Raw genomic sequence first — 20,687 nt, 5'->3', positions numbered from 1 at the left:
TCACAACAGTAATTAGGCATGAGAGGCAAACGAAAAAGTTATAGGAGCAGTCATATGTAAATAGGATTAGACATCTTGAAACAGAAACTTATTTAAAAGGAAATTAGAACATAAAAGAGTAGCCATACCGGGTCAGACCAATGGTCCATCTAGCCCAGTATCCTGTTTCCAACAGTGGCCAAGCCAGGTCACAAGTACCTGGCAGAAATGGCAACACTCCATGCTACCAATCCCAGGGCAAGCAGTTGCTTCCCATGTCTGTCTCCATAGCAGACTATAGACTTTTCCTCCAGGAATTTGTCCAAACCTTTTTTAAACCCAGATAAGCTAACCGTTGTTATTACATCCTCCAGCAAAGGGTTCCAGAGCTTAACTATTCATTCAGTGAAAAAATATTTCCACCTATTTTATTTTAAAGTATTTCCATGTAACTTCCTCGAGTGTCCCCTAGTCTTTGTACTTTTGGAACAAGTAAAAATCGATTTACTTGTTCTACACCACGCAACATTTTGTAGACCTCAATCATATCTCCCTTCATCTGTCTCTTTTACAAACTGAAGAACCCCAAACTCTTTAGCCTTTCCTCATATGAGAGGTGTCCCATCCCCTTTATCGTTATGGACTCAAATCGGCATCTGGACTGGCAGAAGAGCATTAGCTTTGCCATTCAAACGGGGTTACAGTTTTCCTCAAAATCAGGGCAAAAGTCTGAGGCAGCATGAGACCAGATTTGGAGCTATACTCTGAACTGGATCGCATTCACAGTGATCCTGCAGAATACCACAGGGCCAGGGCCAGGGCCCCTGCTTCTAGATGGGGTATTGTACACTGAGCTACCTGGCAGTCTGCACATGAACCGGGGAAGCAAGGCACGCAGGAGCAGAGAAGATATGTGGTCTGTGCTGGGACTGCTGCTTTTTAACATATTTATAAATGATGATCTAGAGATGGGAGTTAGAGAATGACACGGGAGCGGGTAATCGTGGTAAACCGCAGTAATCCAAAGTAAAACCGCAGGAATGGGGAAAATTTTCAAAGTTTTACCGCAGGTGCAAAAAGAGGTTATTTCCCCGCCCCGCAGGATCAGTAATAAACCCTGCACCTGCGGTACAACAGATGCCTACCTTTTTCTCATCCTCCCAAATCCGGTGTTGTTCACTTGCTCTCCCTGCCCTCTCCTGCCGACGCCATCTGGTCCTGTACTGCACTCTCCCTCCCCCTCTGAAAGCTCCGGTGTCACTCCTGAACCTCTCCGCTGTGCCCTCGCTGCAGCCTTACCATCTTCCGGGCTGCCAGCAGCATTAGCAATGTAAACACGCTGCCTTTGCGCAGCCCGGAAGACTTCTCTCTATTGCGACTTCCTGTTTCCGCTCGCTGCAGAGAGAAGGCTTCCTGGCGCACGAAGGCAGCATGTTTACATTGCTAACGCTGCTGGCAGCCCGGAAGATGGAAAGGCTGCAGCGGGAGAACAGCGGAGAGGTGCAGGAGTGACACCAGAGCTTGCGGGGGGGGGGGGGGGGAGAGAATGCGATACAGGACCCGATGGCGGCAGCAGCGGCGGGGAGGGGGGTGGGAGAGCGAGCAACACCGGACCCTGTGGGAATGGAGGGAGGGAGAGTGACACCGACCCTGTGGGGGGGGGGGGGAAGAAGATTGGGAGAGCGACACAAGACCTTGTGGGGAGGGAGGGAGTGAAAGCGACACAAGACCTTGTGGGGAGGGAGAGTGACACAATCTTGCAAGGGGGAAGAGGAAGAAAGGGCAAGGGGTATACGGCCTTGGAAGCAAGGGAATGAAAGAGAGAAATGGATGGAGCTGGGGACTGATAGGGTAATGAGATTCAGTGGAGGGTAGATGAGGGCTAATAGGATGGGAATGAGGGCTAAGGAAGTGGGTGAAAAAAAGATACGGGTTTAGGAGACTGGATATTAAGTGAGAGACAGAGGGAGCAATGGTAAAAGCTAGTAGGTAAATGAGAAGTGAAACAGAGACTAAGGTGAGAGAAAGGGGAATAAACACAAATAAGGGGGGGCATGAAATTAAAGGTCACTGCCAGACAGATGTAGAGAAGGAAAGGACAAAGCCAAGAGGAGAGAGAAGAAATGGAATCGCCAACGTGGAAAAGAATTTAGAGAAGATGGACACGTGGAAAGTGGAAAAGAGACTGGGACTATCCCAATTAGAAAAATAAAGTGCTCGGACAACAAAGGTAGAAAAGAAATATTTTTATTTAATACTTTTTAAGGACTGAGATGTGCCTGCTTTGTGAAATGTACGTCTTTTCTAGTTTTGTATTTTGCAGAGTGCAGGAGAAAATACATTTCTGTTTCTCTTTTACCAGTGTTTACCTGGCTTTCTTGAGGGAGATCTCTATTTCAGTTTTCCTGTGGTTCCCCGTTTTGTATAGTGAGAAAAGAATTAAATGTGCTTGGAGTTGTAGAATGATTAGAAAAATTAGTGCTCATTATTGCTTGTTATGTGAATGAATATTCCATCACTGTTTCATTATTGCTTGCCAGACCAGTATTACTACATTTTAAGGGCATTTGTTTTAATTCGTGTATGCAGTCCTTACATGCACATGGATTTTGCTTTTTAAAACAGAGAGGTATGGTAGCCGTGTTAGTCCACTCTTAAAGGTTATCAATAGAAATCAAACAAAATAAAACATGGAAAAGAAAATAAGATGATACCACATTTGCTTATTTCCGATCTGAGGAAGAAGGGCAACCTTCGAAAGCTAATCAAGAAATGTATTAAGTTATGTCCAATAAAAAAGGTATCATCTTATTTTCTTTTCCATGTTTTATTTTGTTTGATTTCTATTGATAAGCTTTTTAAACCCAAAGGTAAATCTTAAGTGTGGTTAAACAGGGAGGCTTCTGTGGATAGGGACAGAGTTCGCGGGGACGAGGACAAACTTTGTCCCCGTGTCATTCTCTAATGGGAGTAATTAGTGTGGTAATTAAATTTGCTGACGACAAAGTTATTTAAAGTTGTTAAATCGCAAGAGGATCTTACGAGACAGAGAGACTGGGATTCTAAAAGGCAGATAACGTTTAATGTGAGCAAGTGCAAAGTGATGCATGTGGGAAAGAGGAACCCGAATTATAGCTACATGATGCAAGGTTCCACATTAGGAGTCACCGACCAAGAAAGGAATCTAGTCGTTGTTGTTGATGATACATTGAAACTACTACTACTACTTATTTCTATAGCACTACTAGACGTACGCAGCGCTGTACACTTGAACATGAAGAGACAGTCCCTGCTCGACAGAGCTTACAATCTAATTAGGACAGACAAACAGGACAAACAAGATATAAGGGAATATTAAATTCAGGATGATAAAATAAGGGTTCTGAACAAGTGAACAAGGGTTAGGAGTTAAAAGCAGCATCAAAAAGGTGGGCTTTTAGCTTAGATTTGAAGACAGCCAGAGATGGAGTTTGACGTACCGGCTCAGGAAGTCTATTCCAGGCATAAGGTGCAGCAAGACAAAAGGAACGGAGTCTGGAGTTAGCAGTGGAGGAGAAGGGTGCAGATAAGAAAGATTTACCCAGTGAACGGAGTTCCCGGGGAGGAATGTAGGGAGAGATGAGAGTGGACAGGTACTGAGGAGCTGCAGAGTGAATGCACTTATAGGTCAGTAAGAGGAGTTTGAACTGTATGCGGAAACGGATAGGAAGCCAGTGAAGTGACTTGAGGAGAGGGCTAATATGAGCATCTAAAGCTGTTTCAATTGGATAGGCAGTGCCTTAAAAGGAGGAGGACAACAGTTTTTTGTTTTTTACTTTTTGGGCAGCTTTTTAAATTTAAAAGCTTCCCACTTGAGTTCACGACCAAACCTCCACCTCCCCTTCACCCTTTAACCCTCTCCCTCAACCAACCTACCCAGGTCTCCTTCTCCTCCTTTCCTGAGATCACCGAGGATGAAACTTCCCGCCTTCTTTCCTCCTCGAAATGCACCACCTGTTCCTCTGATCCCATCCCCACCAACCTACTCAACACTATCTCCCATACTGTCACCCCCGCCATCTGTCGCATCCTCAACCTCTCTCTCTCCACGGCAACTGTCCCTGACACCTTCAAACACGCTGTTGTCACACCTCTCCTAAAAAAACCTTCACTTGACCCTACCTGCCCCTCTAACTACCGCCCCATCTCTCTTTTACCCTTCCTTTCCAAATTACTTGAGCGCGCCGTTCACAGCCGCTGCCTTGATTTTCTCTCCTCTCATGACATCCTCGATCCACTTCAATCCGGTTTTCGCCCTCTGCACTCGACAGAAACAGCACTCTCTAAAGTTTGCAATGACCTGCTCCTGGCCAAATCCAGAGGTCATTACTCCATCCTCATCCTCCTCGATCTTTCCGCCGCGTTTGACACTGTCAACCATGATTTACTTCTTGCCACGTTATCCTCTTTTGGATTCCAAGGCCCTGTCCTCTCCTGGTTCTCCTCTTATCTCTCCCACCGCACCTTCAGGGTACACTCCCATGGATCTTCCTCCACTCCCATCCCACTATGTGTTGGAGTTCCCCAGGGATCTGTCCTTGGACCCCTTCTCTTCTCAATCTACACCTCTTCCCTGGGCTCGCTGATCTCGTCTCATGGTTTCCAGTATCATCTTTATGCCGATGACACTCAGCTATACCTCTCCACACCTGACATCACCGCGGTGACCCAGGCCAAGGTATCGGCCTGTTTATCCGACATCGCGGCATGGATGTCCAACCGCCACCTGAAGCTGAACATGTCCAAGACCGAGCTCCTCGTCTTTCCTCCCAAACCCACTTCTCCTCTTCCTCCACTCTCTATCTCTGTTGATAACACCCTCATCCTCCCCGTCCCATCTGCCCGCAACCTCGGAGTCATCTTTGACTCCTCCCTCTCCTTCTCTGCGCATATCCAACAGACTGCCAAGACCTGTCGCTTCTTCCTCTTCAACATCAGCAAAATTCGCCCTTTCCTCTCTGAGCACACCACCAGAACTCTCGTCCACGCTCTCATTACCTCTCGCCTTGATTACTGCAACTTACTCCTCACCGGCCTCCCACTCAGCCATCTATTCCCCCTTCAATCAGTTCAGTACGCTGCTGCACGTCTTATATTCCGCCAAAACCGATATACTCATATCACCCCTCTCCTCAAGTCACTTCATTGGCTTCCAATCAGATATCGCATACAATTCAAGCTCCTCCTCCTTACCTACAAGTGCACTCAGTCTGCGGCTCCTCACTACCTCTCCACCCTCATCTCCCCCTATGTTCCCGCCCGTAACCTCCGCTCACAGGACAAAGCCCTTCTCTCAGTACCCTTCTCCACCACTGCCAACTCCAGGCTCCGCTCATTCTGCCTTGCTTCACCCTATGCCTGGAACAATCTTCCTTTACCCATACGCCATGCCCCCTCCCTACCCATCTTCAAATCTCTGCTTAAAACTCACCTCTTCTATGCTGCCTTCGGCGCCTAACCGCTCTAGATAGACAGCAGATTAACTGTTCACTCGTCCTCTAGATTGTTCACTTGTCTTTAGATTGTTCTCTTGTCTTTTAGATTGTAAGCTCTTTGAGCAGGGACCGTCCTTCTATGTCTAAATTGTACAGCGCTGCGTAACCCTAGTAGCACTTTAGAAATGCTAGTTAGTAGTAGTAGTAGATATAAATATCATGAAATAATTGAATATCACTAAAACAGCTTAAAAATTATTATAGCTTGTAGAAACAGCTATTTTAAACTCTGTATTTTGTGCTCATTTTTCTTCACTAAAAATACATTGAGGGGCATAATCGAACGCGAACGCCTATCTCCATGGGCGTCTATGTCCAAAAACGGGTATGTGAAGAGGCGGGACAGACCATATTTTTGAAAAAATGGACGTTTTTCAGCTGGGCATTTGTTTTTTTTTGCGATAATGGAAACTAAAAATGCCCAGCTCAAAAACGTCCTAATCCGAGCCATTTGGTCATGGGAGGGGCCACGATTCATAGTACACTCGCCCCCCTGACATGCCAGGACACAAACTGGGCACCCTAGAGGTCAGTGCGGTGGACTTCAGACAACGCTCCCACATGCATAGCTCCCTTACCACGGGTGCTGAGCCCCCAACCCCCCTCCCCTAAAACCCACTACCCACAAATGTACAACACTACCATAGCTCTTAGGGGTGAAGGGGGCACCTACATGTGGGTACAGTGGGTTTTGCAGGCCTCCATTTACCAGCACAAGTGTTACAGGTAGGGAGGGGATGGGCCTGGGTCCGCCTGCCTGAAGTGCACTGCGGTACCCACTAAAAGTGCTCCAGGGACCTGCATACACGCAGGCCTCTAGGACTGGTTGCTGCTATATAACATTGGCACACCAGTTGACATCTGAAGACTAATCTCTCCGAAAACTTCCTTTATTGGAATAAGCACGCGTACTCACAGTTAACTGCACATCAGAGGTTGTGCCCCACTAGCAACGAGTCTCCCTGGTACTGAGATGAGCAGTAGGTCAGAGCTGGCAGAATGCTGTACAATGCCCTCTTTCAGCCACATTGAAAGGAAGAACTAAGTTCTGTAACGTGGCTAACACGTGAAAGGGATCTAAAAGTTTCTTACAAAAATGGCCACTACCTCATGGACTACCGGAAACAAAACAAGGCACACTCTGACCCAGTAAGCAGGGGGAAAAGCATCATGGGAGTAGAGCCTACCAACTACCAACATCATGAGCATTTGCCACAAGCTAGTGGAATCACGGAGCCCAATACCCTACACCAACCACAATGCATTGCTGATGTGACTCTGCAGTGCGCATAACAGAAAAGGTGTCACACTCACCCGAGAGCCACATCAGAACCAGGGAAAGGCTGTCACAGGATAGAACACATTCTGCTGTCATGGAGGTGGGTACGACATTTGAGGCTGGCATACAGGCTGGGAAAAAAAGTTTGTAAAGTGGTTTTTTTTTGGTGGGAGGGGGTTAGTGACCACTGGGGGAATCCAAGGAGGTCATCCCTGATTCCCTGTAGTGGTCATCTGGTCAGTTGGGGCACTTTTTTGGGACCTCTTCGTGAAAAAAAAAGGGTCCAAAAAAGTGACCCAAAATCGCGGTAAAAACGCCTTTTTTTTCGATTATCAGCTAAAGACGCCCATCTCTCCTCGGCCGATAACCACGCCCCAGTTCCGCCTTCACCACGCCTCCAACACGCCCCCATCAACTTTACCCGTTTCCGCGACAGATTGCAGTTGGAAACGCCCAAAATCGGCTTTCAATTATACAGATTTGGGCGCCCACAGGAGAAAGACGCCCATCTCCCAATTTGGGTCGCAATATAGGCGTTTTTCTCTTTCGATTATAAGCTGGATTGTATACCATACAGATGGCCAAATTTCAGTGAGGATATCCTGTTTCCTGATGGGTTCATCTTAAATGTTGTTGTAATCTACCTTGGGAAGCATGCTGTTATAAAGATGATGGAATATATTCAAATTAAATGGAAGTAGAATTAAACTCTCCTTTCATTGGGGCACATGTAATCACATCTTCATCTTTTAGATACACAAATGGATTATTCTATTTAAACATGTTTCATGGACAAGTCGTTTATAAGTCAAAATAATAAAAATATTTTCTGTCAAATAGATCTCTCATTTGTGGAAACATAACTAAATGGGCTATAAGCCCCTAATGCAGCCCATTGGTTTTCCTATATTTTGTTCTTGTGATGGCTTATATTGTGTCAAAACTGGAAATACCTTGAGACAGAATAATACAATTCAGTAACATCCAAAACTTATTTTTATGATTTAATCATCTTTATTAAAAAGCAAAACATGTTGGTTGATAAGTTTCATACAGAAGAAAAAACAGTAAACCATCCAACATGGCACAATAAAAAAAAATTACTTTTACCCCAAGAGCCCTCCCCCTCCCGTACTCCCCTCACTATAAGCCCACCTGTTTCCACCTGCCAAAATAACACATGTACAGATCAGTAGGACTCAAAGCATTTCATAAGACGTAAAGTCAAACAACACAGTTTATACCAAATTATTTAACCATACTCTGGTTTTGCTTTCAGGTTTAATAAGCAATACTATGTGCATGTAAGGTCTAGATAAACAAATGTAAACAATCTATGTTTAAGGAATATGCCCTAAATATGTAATACTTGGTAGCAAATCAGTGATGAAATATTCACATAGCAGGCAGCCAACAGATATTTTCCACTGAAAATAATCAACTTTGTATAAACTTGGCAACTAATACTGTGCTGCTTGGTATTTTGTATTTTGGCGGTGTATTGTTTGCCTGCATAATAAAATCGCACTTGCAAATATTTTTCTGACACAGATTTAATTAACAAAAGCTACCATAAGAGGAAGACACAGGCGTGTAATTATAATACAAAGAATGAAGTTGACTTGCAGTATATCAACCAGTAGTAAATAATAGTAGTAAACAATATTAAGTGCATTTTTATAATATACCACTGCATTCTTCAAAACAGAAGGAGCAAGTTACCACAAACCACCTAGGCACAGGTAAAAACAAACAAAAAAAAATTCAAATGCTCCCAGGTTAAATGTGGAATATGACTGTCATAAATAAAATAGAAACTCTTAATGTTGAGCACCTGATTCTCATAACATGATGTCTGTTTTAGTGGCCCATTACCAGGATTTAAAAAAAAAAAATCTCTGCACGAATTTAACACGTGCTAGGGTGTCCCTGTAACCAGCCCCTCCAACTGACCACTGATTAACATTTATAACAAATTACTACTCTACTTATGAAAAGTTATCCCGTTTTTATGCTTCCTCTGTGTACATCCGTATGCTGCACAAGCTAGAATGTATGAAAATGCTACCAACAATAAAGAATGACAACAGCTCATAGGTTTGTTTGCTTGCTTTTGAGTAGATGGGGATAACGGCTGTGCAGGGAAGGGAAAACTCAGACTGACCTAATTGGTTTCAGCGTTTTGACATCACTTCATCTCCTGTCTAAACATCCTTGCCCCCCCAGCCCAATAGAGGGGTGGAAGTAGAAGGGAGGAGGCTGAGACAGGAAGGGGAGGATCTTGAGCCCTTGGACTGTGAGCAGACACCTTTTAAACCAGATGAAACCTCAGTAGATATGGAGGTGAAGGAGACCGAAGGGGAAAGAGACCTCAATCCCACTGAACCTATGAAGTTAAGTTTGTGAACATTATCTTCTGCTTCAAGATATGTGAAATTTCACTGGGATTGACACCATATTCTTTAGCAATAGATGCTTGACTATGTGTTCTAATTTTTTAAAAACTTCTATTTGTTCAACCTGTGTTAAAGTCTTATAGTTGTGCGATGACGACGGCGACTCCTCCAGTGTACACTCTTAACAACATTCTTTCGCTTATTCTGCCTGTGGCAGTTAACCAATGAGGTTTCAAATTTATCGCCCCTTTGTCAAGTGCCAATCAGCTTCCATATTCCATGTGTGCGCTTATGCGGAGTCTTTCCTGCAGAGGAGCGGTCTTAACCCATGCATATAAGCAAATCTTGCACTTATCAGTGGTGCGCTAAACTGAAGTTTGTCCCCATAGAAATTGATGGTACAAAAAACGGGACCGAAGTACGGCATGCAGTTAAACAGAGCATGCGCTTATTCAACGTGGACTTAAATGGAGTGCACTGTATTTAGAATTTATGCGCAAACATTGCTAAATATATTCTGTAATGGACTGCGCCTAAATTCTAACATGCACAAGCAAAACAAATTGTGCATAGAGGCATGGAAATGGGCGTTTCTTGGGTGTTCCAAAAATCTATGTGCGTTGTTATAAAATATGGGCCAGTGTATGTAAATCTACGTGCAGGGATTTACACCAGCTTTTCCTTGGTGTAAATGGACGCATGTAGATGTAGTCACATGAACTACGCCTAAGCGTATTCTAAATACCATGTGTAAATTTATGCACTGTAATTAGAATACGCTTAAGCATAATTGCCTATCACATGTTAATTTTAGGTGCCATAGATAGAATTGTGCCCTAAATGCTTAATACACTTTAGTAAAAGGGCCCCCTTAATGACCTAATCAAATTTACTAAATACTTCCTAAGAAATTAATTTTTAGCCCCCCCTCCTTTTACAAAGCCCCACTAATGGTGCAGTAATGCTGACACAGCACATTCAAAGTGAATAAGCTGTGTCAGCATTACCACGTGGCTTTGTAAAAGCGGGGGGGGGGGGGGGGGGAGATATTAAAAATGTTATTTGATTTTCAATTAATTTGCATTTTACATTTCATTATTCACCTTTTCAAAACCCAAGCTCAAGGTGAGTTACATACAGGTCTAGGAAGTAAGTATCTCCCTACCCCAGAGGGCTTATAATATATGCAGTGGTGTGCTGGAGCTGGCTCACACGAGCTGTTAGTTTTTTACGTTAGGGGTGGGGGTAGGGAATCTACAGGTAGTTCTAAATAAAGGTTCATGGTGCTGTAAGCCCAGTAGAAGATGGTTCTGATGGAACTTAAGGCCCAAAAGGAGCAAGAAGAACTGAGCCAACAAAAATAATTATCAGATCAATAAAAATGTGAAAACAAAACTGAGTTATCAGCACTGGCTTTCTTAAATAAAAAAATGATAGAAAGGAAAAAAAAAAAGGTACCAGTCATGGAGTGAGGAGTTGCCTCAGGCAACCTTTTCTTCACCCTTTTCTCCAGACCTTCATTCGTCCCCTCATTGCTGGTCCAGGAAAGATAATATGAGGTGACCTACAAGAAGTAAAATCATTTAGAAAGTTCCAGATCCATCTCCATCATGTGCTGTTTTCCTTCTCCACATTCCTGAGCTGCTTCAGTGGTGAGCAGGCCTCCTTTCTTCAATGGCCAACTTCCCTGACTACCCTCCTCTTCGGTGGCTGGCAGAATGGGTTATACCGAGTACCATGGGGCTTTTCCTCTCTTCAGCAGCTGAAGGAATTGGCTCCCAGTTGTCCAATGTCAGCAACCAGAAGCATTTAAAAAAAGTTTTGGATCAGCAATTCCTGGCTATGATTTTCTTAAGCAGGTAAACAAAAAGAACACAAGTAGCCTTCAACAGAGGGAGCAGAGGGAGACATTTCTATTGCTTCCCTCGGGGTGAGACTGCTATGGCAAGTTCCAGCATGGGGGAAGGAGGAGTCACCAAAGTGGCATTGGAAAGTGGTCAACCTCAACAAGGTCAGTGATTCCTATTCAGGGATTTTTTTTTTTTTAAACAGAGGAAGCCCACTGAAGTAACCCTGGATTCATTGTGGTTAATATCGGATTTTGGTAAGACTCCCCCCCCCCCCCACCCCCCAAAAATCATGCTCTCTCGCAAAAACTGAATCAAGTTGAAATAAAAGCGGGCAAGACAAACAGAAGTGAAGGTACTGGCTTCTCATGCTGATCAGACTATTAAGGATTTTTCTGACATTCTAAATTTACAATCTTTAATGGTGAAGGATATGACTAACTTGAGAAATATGCGAAGCCCTAGAAATTTATGCTAAGCGTAATAATCTTCACTTTGTGAATTTCCCCAGGGTTTTTGCAGTTACATCCAGGGATATGGTGAAATGTTTACTTGATGGAAATTTTGGAAATTCCAGAGGATAAACTTTCTCCTTTCTCTCAAGTTGATCATCTCTCTGAGAAATCTATGAACAGCAGACTTCTTTGGATGTGTCTGCGGTATTAGAAACTTCGGACTCAGAAGTAGCCACAGTGGCAACTTTGATAGCCTCTGTGGCTTTAACTCTTGATAAAGTATGCTTGTTGAGAATGTACTTTAAAAATAAATGTTCATGGATTTTAAGATTCAATTATTTCCTGATGTTTTAAGAGATGCCCAATGCTGACGTAGGCAAATTTTGTTGCTAAAAACCAGGTGTTCTTTAAATTGAAGCTACCTTTTTCTTAAGATATCCTTTTAAAAGTATCACTAGATATAAGTCCACTAAATGTGAGTTCTTTGAACCTTCACTTCTTTCTGCCTTTTTTGGTAACTAAATGAGAGTCAGGAGAATAAATGTTAGCTCTTTGTTACTATTACTGCTAGGCCTACGACATTTTAATACATTTTCTGTTTGTTTTTTCCCCCCTTTCTTTAAATCTTTGATACAATTAAACATGGCCTTGAGTGACATTTAATTTTCCTAGTATTTGTTGGTATATTACTGTATATTAGTATTTTTTCTTTTATATAAAAGTTTTCTGTAAAAATGTTTTCCTTATTATGTAAAAATGCTATAAAAAAAAGGTCTGTGGCACCTAGAGATTTTCACTATAACCACAGAGTCATGAAGAGTAGCAAATTTACTTTCCATAATTAAATTTAATAATTTTTAAATTGTGAAGCATGAATTTGCTATAATTTGAAAAAGGTCTGGATTAGTAACAGTAGAAAATCATCACCGAGTACCACATTGAAAACTAAACATTTGGGGCCCTGTTTACTAAGCAGCGTTATAGGCGCGTTAATGTTTTTAAACACACGTTAACCATGTACACACGTTAACAGTGTACGCACCTACAATATTCCTATAGGTCCCTACATGGTTAGCGCGCATGCTAACTGTAGGCACGCTAAAAACACTAATGCGCCTTAGTAAACAGGGCCCTTGGTTATTTAGCCCCACAGGGGGCCATAAAGAACTTTCTCTCGTGTTCTTGCCAAACTCATGGGCCAATGCTAACTCCCATGGTAAAGCCAACAGCGCAGAACCTACACCTCCGGAACAGCACAGAAAACTAGCTCGCCAACGCTCAAAGGAAATGCATGCTGTAAAAGCGAAAGCAAGTAGGGGACCATGCTTGATGCATACGCAGAAGAGTTTTGTGTTAAACTCAGCTCTTGTGCGCATAAGCCAGGTAAACCCGAAAGCGAAGCACACATTAGTGTCTATTTTCTGCACCTTTAAATATAAGCTTCTCATTTTGACTTTACTTACAGTGGGGGAAATAAGTATTTGATCCCTTGCTGATTTTGTAAGTTTGCCCACTGACAAAGACATGAGCAGCCCATAATTGAAGGGTAGGTTATTGGTAACAGTGAGAGATAGCACATCACAAATTAAATCCGGAAAATCACATTGTGGAAAGTATATGAATTTATTTGCATTCTGCAGAGGGAAATAAGTATTTGATCCCCCACCAACCAGTAAGAGATCTGGCCCCTACAGACCAGGTAGATGCTCCAAATCAACTCGTTACCTGCATGACAGACAGCTGTCGGCAATGGTCACCTGTATGAAAGACACCTGTCCACAGACTCAGTGAATCAGTCAGACTCTAACCTCTACAAAATGGCCAAGAGCAAGGAGCTGTCTAAGGATGTCAGGGACAAGATCATACACCTGCACAAGGCTGGAATGGGCTACAAAACCATCAGTAAGACGCTGGGCGAGAAGGAGACAACTGTTGGTGCCATAGTAAGAAAATGGAAGAAGTACAAAATGACTGTCAATCGACAAAGATCTGGGGCTCCACGCAAAATCTCACCTCGTGGGGTATCCTTGATCATGAGGAAGGTTAGAAATCAGCCTACAACTACAAGGGGGGAACTTGTCAATGATCTCAAGGCAGCTGGGACCACTGTCACCACGAAAACCATTGGTAACACATTACGACATAACGGATTGCAATCCTGCAGTGCCCGCAAGGTCCCCCTGCTCCGGAAGGCACATGTGACGGCCCGTCTGAAGTTTGCCAGTGAACACCTGGATGATGCCGAGAGTGATTGGGAGAAGGTGCTGTGGTCAGATGAGACAAAAATTGAGCTCTTTGGCATGAACTCAACTCGCCGTGTTTGGAGGAAGAGAAATGCTGCCTATGACCCAAAGAACACCGTCCCCACTGTCAAGCATGGAGGTGGAAATGTTATGTTTTGGGGGTGTTTCTCTGCTAAGGGCACAGGACTACTTCACCGCATCAATGAGAGAATGGATGGGGCCATGTACCGTACAATTCTGAGTGACAACCTCCTTCCCTCCGCCAGGGCCTTAAAAATGGGTCATGGCTGGGTCTTCCAGCACGACAATGACCCAAAACATACAGCCAAGGCAACAAAGGAGTGGCTCAGGAAGAAGCACATTAGGGTCATGGAGTGGCCTAGCCAGTCACCAGACCTTAATCCCATTGAAAACTTATGGAGGGAGCTGAAGCTGCGAGTTGCCAAGCGACAGCCCAGAACTCTTAATGATTTAGAGATGATCTGCAAAGAGGAGTGGACCAAAATTCCTCCTGACATGTGTGCAAACCTCATCATCAACTACAGAAGACGTCTGACCGCTGTGCTTGCCAACAAGGGTTTTGCCACCAAGTATTAGGTCTTGTTTGCCAGAGGGATTAAATACTTATTTCCCTCTGCAGAATGCAAATAAATTCATATACTTTCCACAATGTGATTTTCCGGATTTAATTTGTGATGTGCTATCTCTCACTGTTACCAATAACCTACCCTTCAATTATGGGCTGCTCATGTCTTTGTCAGTGGGCAAACTTACAAAATCAGCAAGGGATCAAATACTTATTTCCCCCACTGTATATTTAAGTGCAGGAAAAGGGTGACAATGTGTGCTGTCATTTTCTGGTTTGCTCCAATTCACACACATTGGTCTTTCACTACCAGTGTGTTTAGGGGCTTCCACAGGCTTCTTTCTGCTTCCAAATTAAATAAAACCCAGTAGATTTTAAAGAATGAAGAGAAGATTTCTCACAATTCTAACACCCTACTGCCTGCTCCAAGATAGCATTACTTTTTCAGCGGTAAGGGCAGCTTGGTTTTGTGCGCTGTTCTCTGAACATTGGGAGAGAAATGACCTCATTAACATCCATTTGACTACATTTGCATGCTTTTTGCGCTAATCGTTGGAACGCACATTGAGGCGTATTTTCGATATGACGTCTAAGTCCAATTTTGGACGTTTTGCTAAAAACGTCCAAAATTCAAGCAGGGAATTTCTTTTGAAAATGAATATTTGTTAGATGTTTTTGTGCTGTGTGCATTTATCTTTTTGGTCCATTAAAAAAAAAAAAGTCCAAGTGAAAAACTTGGAAAAATGCCATTGGGATGTAGGAGGAGCCTGCATTTTTAGTAGACTGGCCACACAGACATCGCAGGAGAGCAATGGGGCACTACAGTGGACTTCAAATAAATGCTCCCAGGTATATATCTCACCGCTGCTCCCTTATCTGCTGAGCCCCAAAAATACACCCAAAACCCACTACCCGCAAATGTACACCACTACAATAGCCCTTATGGGTGAAGGGGGCACCTATATGTGGGTACAGTGGGTTTCTGGTGAGTTTTAGAGGGCTCACAGTTTCTACCACAAGTGTAATAGGTAGGGGGAGTTATGGGTCTGGGTCCACCTGTCTGAAGTGCACTGCACCCACCACTAGACTACTCCAGGGACCTGCATACTGCTTTAATGGACATGAGTATTACATCTGAGGCTGGCATAAAGGTTGGAAAGTAATGTTTTTAATCACATTTTTGGAGGAGGTCAGTGACCAATGGGGGAGTATGGGACGGTCATCCCTGATTTGCATCCTTTTTGTGCTGCCTTAGTTATAAGAACAGGTCTAGCTCAAAACGTCTTAGTTTTAGTCCTGGACGGTTTTGTTTTGTTCCATAATGGCTGAAAAACGACCATGTGTTAGGAATGCCCAGACCTCGCCCTTAACAGGCCCCTGACATGCCCCCTTGTTATTTTAACGCACTTCTTGACGGACTTCACAGAAAAACATCTAAAAATTGGTTTCAAAAATACCAATTTGGACATTTTTGTGAGAAAAATGCCTGAATGCAGATTTATGCCACTTTTTGGACATTTTTCTCTTTTGAAAATGAGCCAGTAGTAAGCTATGGAACTTTGTAAGTCTTTGAAAATGAGCCCCAGTTTCCAACACTAGAGCCATCTGAGCATTCTGCACTCAGTAATGCCAAAGCTAATCACCTCTAGTAACACATTTTGAGCATCAGCCCATCAGTGATGAGATTTGCAACAGGATCCAATTTGCACTGCAGCTCCTTGTGACCCTGGGCAAGAGACTTAACCCTAGAGGCCACTAGAGAGAAAGTACCTATTATGTAGCTTGTCAGCCAAAGGAGTGGCCTAGTGGTTAGAGCACTGGTCTTGGCATCCAGAGGTGGCCAGTTAAAATCCAGCTGCTGCTCCTTGTGATCTTGGGCAAGTCACTTAACCCTCCATTACCTCAGGTACAAACTTAGATTGTGAGCCCTCCAGGGACAGGGAAATATCCAGTGTACCTGAATGTAACTCACCTTGAGCTACTACTGAAAAAAAGTGTGAGAAAAAAAAACAAATAATTCACAGATTTATAGGAATCTGACAGGAATTGCAATGTGAATGCTTTTGCTATGGCACTGGAACTGAGGTCACCACTGATGGAGGATAGAACGGGTTAAAATAATGACCCAGAGAAGTCAAGCGTTCTAATTCCGGTTGGCTCACTGATACTTGGATAACTAATTTCCACATTACCTCTGGTAGAGTCAGGGCTAGATTTACTAAATTGCATTTATGTCATGTTATTGCTATTTAAATGTGCATTATGAGCCAGTGGTGTAGCCACAGGTGGGCCTGGGCCCATCCACTTAGGGCTCAGGCCCACCCAACAGCAGCACATATTTAGTGCTAGCTAGGGGGGATCCCAAGCTTCGCCAGCTGAACACCTCCTCCTGATGGTGCTGAAAACACTGCTTTCCACTTCAGCAGTCTAAGCTTCCTAAGCTGCTGATACTGGCCTCATCGCATTGGGGGGGGGGGGGGGGGGGAGGAGAACACTTGGTGCCCACCCACTTCTTGACTAGGCCCACCCAAAATCTGCTGTCTGGCTACGCCCCTGTTATGAGCAGAGACCCCCACTGGCAAAAGTAATGAGGCATATGTTAAACAGGAACAGCAACACAATGTATTAAAGAATTAAGCCCTTTCTTAGGATTTTAAGCACTCTTGGGTACGAAATACCTACTGTATCTAATTACAATTTGCCTCCAGTTTAGATATGGAAAGATGTATAATTAAATCTATACTCCAGTTTCATACAAAGACCACTTTAACTGGATATAGTGAAATTAGAAAAGGTACTGTATAATTATGGTACAGCCAGAGACCCCCCCACTGGAATGGTGGAGGGCTCTGTCATAGAGCTCAAGCCATTACAGACCTTGGCTGAGTCAGAAATCTGATGGCTGACATAACTGGGAGCTTACTGGAAAAGTATGACCTAGTTTGTAGCCCAGATTGAGGCCTAAAAGTTAAGTTAATAGATATGGAAACAAAATGGAGGATTTCAACACAAAATGGAAGCCCGTATCTGTTACAAAGTGGAATTTTCTCTAATGTAAGTTAGAAAAACAAGTTGAGCAATGAGTGAGTCATGCCAGGTGCAGAGAAAATAGGGAACTAGCTGTCCAAGAGAGGAGGGAGACTTTCCTGTGAGCAGGGTCTTGCTTAAGATTTGTGGTCAAGCGAGCTAAAGATAAAACCATGTTAGCAAGATAGAAGCTACTCATTAGCATGAGCCAATCAGTGACAACCATGACATTAGCATAGATCCAATCAGGTATATCTACTGTCATATTATCCATATCCTGAGGGCACCTATAAAAATCAGGGTATTTCCTGGTTTGAGTTAGAGAGAAAAGGGTTGCCACTCTCTCTCCAAGGGAAACCAATGTGTCCAGCAGAATTGACAAATTACCTAATTGCTTTCCCTTGTAAAACCTCTAATTGGTAAAAGAAATTATAAAACATTAGCAAATAAGTAACACCTGTTTGCAGCTTATTATATTCCTATAATTAATTGATTGTACATGCCTGTTGTCAATCACTGATTTGACTTATACCTTAGCAAATAAACTCCTCATTCCAAATGATGATTTGTGGGCTTCACTTAATGATGAAAGGCTGTAAGTATAAATGCTTTTGCTATATCAGGCTATCATTCGCTGCATTGTATAACCTGTAGCCTAAATCCAGTTTGTCATAAGGCTGGTATCTATTCCTTGCCAGTGCTGAGAGGCGGACTAATGCGGGTCCCTTAGACCTAACGTCTCTCTCTGTGGCAATTCCTCTTAGAACTTCACAACTCTCTGATTACCCCAGTACTAATGCTATTTGGAGATGGAGTCAGATTAAGGTCACTCTAGCCTTCTTGGGGGGGCTCGGGACCCCTAAATTCTCAACAGTACAGAGAAGGGTGACAAAAATGATAAAGGGGATGGGACGATTTCCCTATGAGGAAAGCCTGAAGCAGCTAGGACTTTTCAGCTTGGAGAAAAGATGGCTGAGGGGAGATATGATAAAGGTCTATAAAATAATGAGTGGAGTGGAATGGGTAAACATTAATTGTTTGTTTACTCTTTCCAAAAACACTATGACTAGGGGGCATGCAATGATGCTGCAAAAGTAGTAAATTTAAAACGAATAGGAGAAAATGTTTCTTCACTCAATGAGTAAACTCTGCAATCTGTTGCCAGAGAATATGGTAAAGGCAGTTAGCTTAGCGGGGTTTTAAAAAGGTTTGGACAGCTTCCTAAAGGAAAAGTCCATAGACCATTATTAAAATAGACTTGGGGAAAATCCATTGCTTATTTCTAGGATAAGCTGCATAAAATGTATTGTACTTTTTGGGGATCTTGCCAGGTACTTGTGACCTGGAGGCTGGATTGGCCACTGTTGGAAACAGGATGCTGGGCTTGATGGACCTTTGGTCTGTCCCAGTACGGTAATAGTTATGTACTGGGATATGAACTGTGGGCCGAGGATGACAGGCTCTGTATGGCTGTGACTTTCCTCTGAGATATCAAGTCCCCACCCCAGATTATACTGAAGGGCCTGGTTTAGTCTTGCTGGAGACAGCCAGGTTTTGAAACAACTACACGTGGGGCAATTGAGGGCACATGACCACATGGCAGGAATTAATAATTGTTTAATACAATTCACAAATACCTGAGATTAACCGTTAATATGTGTTCACAGCTATAAACCAATCGCAGATAACAAGTTCTGCATTTAACGTGGAACTTGAGCTTCCTTGGATGTACTCGCTTAGGGTTGTTTATCTACATTACCATTGCAAAAAGGCAGGACCTATTCACTCTGGATAAAAAAATAGCCAGGAGACAGTCTGGCACAGCATAGACGCGCATCACCTTCAGTTAATGGAAACATCGTTTCCTCCACTTAAGTTTAATTCGTTCGTTTTGGTATGAACTAAGCGTATGCAATCAACGAGTTCCTACTTAAATCCAAAAACAAAGTCTAAAAGTCTGGAAAGTGATGAAAAATAAGATCCTACCGTTCCAAAATACTTGACAGTCCATGAATTCAAAAAAAACCACACACACACTTATTTACAAAGTATCCACTGGCGCAGAATCGAGTCCTTCCCCTTCTGCTCCTTCAGCTACAACAAGGCAGCGCGACCTGGCAAAGCACCCAAAAAAAAAAAAAAGTTGTGAGCGCCGTGGCACAAAATCTACTACTACTACTTACCCTCAAAAGCTCCAGCCCCGAAGTTTTAAAGTTGGCCCGATTTAGTAGCGATTAAAAGGATGCTGCTGAGAAACGAGGCAGGAAGGAAAAAGCAAAGGAAGAAGAGTTACTTACGGAGGCGTGTGCGCAGCAGGGCCGCCGTGGACTCGGCTGCTACTCATCGACATCTCCCGACTCATCCCTCCCTCTCTCGCTTCAGTGGTTTCTATTTCCTCCCTTCCGTGTAAAAGGGGATCTGACTGTCTGTCTACAAGTGTGTGACTGACACTCTAAGAAGGGAGAAGAGCTCGCGGTGACGTCATGGAAGAAAAAAAAAAAGTGGCGCTCCTACCCAGCGCCCCCTCTCCTCCCTTCAACTGGCAGCAGCTTTTAAGTAATTGCGGGGCGGCTGCTGCTGCCTGTCCCTTGCGGAGATGATACATAGAGAAGTCACACACTTCTGCAGACGTGCTAGAAAAGCTTGTTTGACTTTTTCTGGTTTCAGTTGTTTTAGACAGTGAAAGGCTTTGTTATTTTTGGAGACTGTGGGCAGTGGCGTAGCCAGACCTGAGATTTTTGGGTGGGCCCAGAGCTAATATGGATGGGCACGCACTGTCTATATAAGTATGAGTAGTGTCTCTTGGGATCCTACAAAATAATACCTTAGAATTCACTTGATACCCAACAGCTGCCCTTCATCAGTATAACCACATACATACTTAATAGAAAAATTGATATTTTTAAATATAATTACATTATCCCACAATCTCTCCACTGCAAAATGCTATACACAAACTTGTGCAAAAACACACTCATATCCTTACTAAACCATAACAGCACTAATTCCAAGGATTGGATGAGCTACAACCTTATGCTTGAAAAGGCAGAACTGTAATGACACTAGGCGCTAAAACACCAATACACTACCTCATGAAAAAAAAAGCAAAACAAAAAGGGCTGCAAATACTACACGCTAGCAAAATACTGCACCTTGCTCAAACATGAAAAACACATGACACAACAGACATGACACAAGGAACTAGAAATAAAAAAATATGAAGGCAAAATACTGAACTGGAAAGTTAACTCAAGAAGTCAGACTCAGCATGCAGCAATACCAGAAAAATTGAAACTTACATGCAAAATATCACAGATGCACATTTCCAAAAGCTGACATAT

The 20,687-nt window shown here is 43.3% G+C and overlaps 1 protein-coding gene across 4 annotated transcripts in view; it reads right to left on the bottom strand.

Annotated features, from left to right (window-relative positions):
- The window catches only part of GCNT4 (glucosaminyl (N-acetyl) transferase 4), a 102,983-nt gene extending 83,171 nt beyond the window's left edge, over positions 1-19,812 (bottom strand). The window contains exons 1-2 of one of the 4 annotated variants that reach the window (XM_030193272.1): positions 19,644-19,812; positions 19,333-19,460 (exon numbers count right to left, since the gene is read on the bottom strand). The gene's annotated coding sequence lies outside the window, so the exon portion shown is untranslated. Of the gene's footprint in view, positions 1-10,646; positions 10,753-19,332; positions 19,461-19,529; positions 19,562-19,643 lie in introns of those variants that run through there. The other 3 variants (XM_030193273.1, XM_030193275.1, XM_030193274.1) reach the window with 3 other exon arrangements.
- Between the last annotated feature and the right edge of the window lie 875 nt (positions 19,813-20,687).

Source organism: Microcaecilia unicolor, chromosome 2 (genome assembly GCF_901765095.1).
Source record: "Microcaecilia unicolor chromosome 2, aMicUni1.1, whole genome shotgun sequence".
NCBI classification, from domain to species: Eukaryota; Metazoa; Chordata; class Amphibia; order Gymnophiona; family Siphonopidae; genus Microcaecilia; species Microcaecilia unicolor.
Note: the sequence above shows the minus strand (reverse complement) of the source record. Positions and strands in the feature narration are given on the sequence as shown.